Here is a 3181-nt window from a genome sequence, read left to right on the forward strand (position 1 = left end):
CCCATATCGGACAAGGCTGGGGAACTGGTGTACCGTACCTAGCTAAACTCAACCAAGTAAACAGTATACACGTCAAAACCACCTACCATCTAGTACCCGGACACCACCAGCACAAGCCATCTAGGCAGGTAGCCGGTCGAAACCGACTACCTGCCTAGAAAGTTAACCAACATCAATACCCTATCTTCAATAGACCTTTAAGACCTGTTTTAGGACCAGGCCTACTCATGGCCCAAGTTGGAGCCCAAGCTGGAGCCCAAGACAAAACCCAGCCCATACGATACTCAAACGTCATTAATGTTCTATAAATACACGTGGACCCCATCATTTAAAGGTACGCATTCATTAATTACTGATTTGACTCCCTGAGAGCTTTGACTTACTTGAGCTTCGGAGATTCTTCTGCAGGTAACCCCTCTTGGGTTCAAGCCGACATCTATCGAATGGGAAGAGGCCAACTGAGAAGATAGCGGACTACATGGTAAGGTGACTCTTGTGCTTGACTTCTTGTTTGTTCTTCTGCAGGAACAATTGGTGCCCACCGTGGGGCACGAGACAAACACCCTTAGTACCCGCTTTGCTCTGAAGATGGTTTCTACCCGCAGCAAAGCTGGAGCTAGCAAGCAAGTTGACGCTGGTCCCTTTGGACCTTCTGGCGTCACCCCTGACTTGGCCGCCATCTTAGACGGCCAGATGAAGATGCAATAGGAACTCGCAGACCTGAAGAAGCGAAATGCTGAAGAGATGGAAGCGCTCAAACAAGAGAACTCCCGCCTCAGGAGGAGGATCGAGGCAGATGCCAACCAGAAGGGAAAAGCCAAAGAGACCTCTGAAGCTGTGAAGTCTCCAGCTTTCCAACCTACAGAGGAAGAAAGTGAATACAACCCCACCCCCCACACCTTCACCTCCACCCAACAAACCCCCCTCACTACCACACACCCCCAACACTTCCCACCCGGTCACCCAGGACTTACAGCACCCTCAACAACCCACGTTCCCCACAACATACCCAATACTCTCCACACCGCATACGTCCCACCCTACAACCCCCCGTATCTTCCCACAACCCACATCCCTCCTCATAACATCACCTCCACCTTCCCTACCATGATCAACCACCCACCCCCACCCCACATTCTCCCCCCCCCACCAGCCCAGACGCCGCCACCCGTTCACAGATTTTATCGCTAACACCCCTCTCCCAGCCCAGTGGGAACCATTCAACCTCGATCGCTACACTGGCGAAACCGACCCCGATGAACACCTGAAAGTTTACATCACACACGTTGCTTTGTATACATCCCAAGACGCAGTCTTCTACAAAGCTTTCCCCACAACACTCAAAGGCCCCGCCCTAGAATGGTTCACCACCCTCCCACCCTACTCCATTGATAACTTCGACACCCTTTCCCACATGTTCTCCACACATTTCGCCCGCAGCCGCCCACACCAAACCACCACCATGTCCTTACTGGGCATCAGACAAGAACCCAATGAACCACTCAGAACATTCATCGATCGCTTCAGTAAAGCAGCTCTTCGTACACCACACCTTAACCAGGAAATGATACTCCAATGTATGACCCTCACCCTGCAACCCGGACCCTTCGCTAACAACGTCTACCTTCACCCACCCACCTCCATGCACGAACTCAAGCTGTGTGCCGCTGACTACGTTCGCATGGAAGAAATGCAAACTCTTCACATCAAATTTTGCAACGACTATGCCGCCAACACCTCCACCCCCAATCCCAACCCCATACCCAATCCCACCCCACAACCTCACCCGCGCCCCGATACCCGTCCACGTGAACCCCGCCAACCACGTTTCACCAGATACGCCCCACTCACAGTAGCCCGCTCCCGCATCCTTGACGAAGCCCTCCAGGCTGACCTCCTCCCCCCACCACGCAAAACAACCACCCCTCCTAACGCTGACATGACCAAGTATTGTCGATACCACCGCAATCACGGTCATACTACAGAAGAGTGCAAAGCGCTACAGGATAAGATCGAAGAACTGGTACGCACCGGCCACTTTCGCCGCTTCATCCGCAGAGATGACCACACCTCCTCCCGAACCCACCACCCTTCACGACACGACCACAGACGACAACCAAGCGGCGTCAACCACAATAACCAACCTACCCAACCCAATGACCAACAATCACAGCCCGCCCACACCAACATCACCTCTGCCGACCCCCCCTTGCGAGGTACTATTAACACCATCTCTGGTGGCTTCGCAAGCGGAGGCTCCACCTCATCTGCCAGAAAGAAACACCTCCGCCACATACAATCTATCAACCACATCACCCAATCCCATCACAGACGACGTATGCCCCCCATCGTATTCACACATGATGACTTTCACGGCCTCGACCACCAACAAGACGACCCCATGGTCATCACAGTTGAAATCGAAAACTATGCCATTAAAAAAGTACTGGTGGACTAAGGCAGCTCAGTTGACATCCTCTACTGGGCCACCTACCAAAAATTGCAACTCCCTGACACCGCTATGACCCCATATGACGAGCCCATATACGACTTTTCTGGCGAACAAGTATCTACCTGGGGCTACATAGACCTCCATACCGTCTTTCGGGAAGGAACCCAAACAAAAACAATCCCAATCCGCTTCCTAATAGTCGACGCACCCACATCCTACAACATACTCTTGGGCCGTCCTTCCCTCAACACCCTCGGGGTAGTCGTCTCCACCCCCCATTTGGCCATGAAGTTCCCAACACCATCCGGTGACATCCTAACCATCCACTGTGACCAACGTTTGGCACGCGAATGCTACATGGCAAGCTTAAGGCCCCAACTCCCAATCCAACAGACAAACCACATCGCGCGACCACCTAATTCCCGCATAGCCTTATCCGGCGAAGACCTTGATCCCAGAATAGGCCGAGATGCCCGCCTCGAACCAGTCGAGGACACAACCCCCCTGGAACTCCCCAACGGCCATTCCATCAACTTGGGCACTAGTTTAAGTCTTGAGGAGCGTGCCACAATTACACCCATCCTCACAAACAACACAGATCTCTTCGCTTGGTCAGCCGCCGACCTCCCAGGGGTAGACCCTAACGTTGCATCCCACAAGCTCTCGGTATACAAAGAAGCCCGTCACGTATCTCAGAAAAAACGCAAACTTGGTGAAGAACGCAGACAG

This window comes from Vigna unguiculata, chromosome 11 (genome assembly GCF_004118075.2).
Source record: "Vigna unguiculata cultivar IT97K-499-35 chromosome 11, ASM411807v1, whole genome shotgun sequence".
In the NCBI taxonomy this organism is placed as follows: Eukaryota; Viridiplantae; Streptophyta; class Magnoliopsida; order Fabales; family Fabaceae; genus Vigna; species Vigna unguiculata.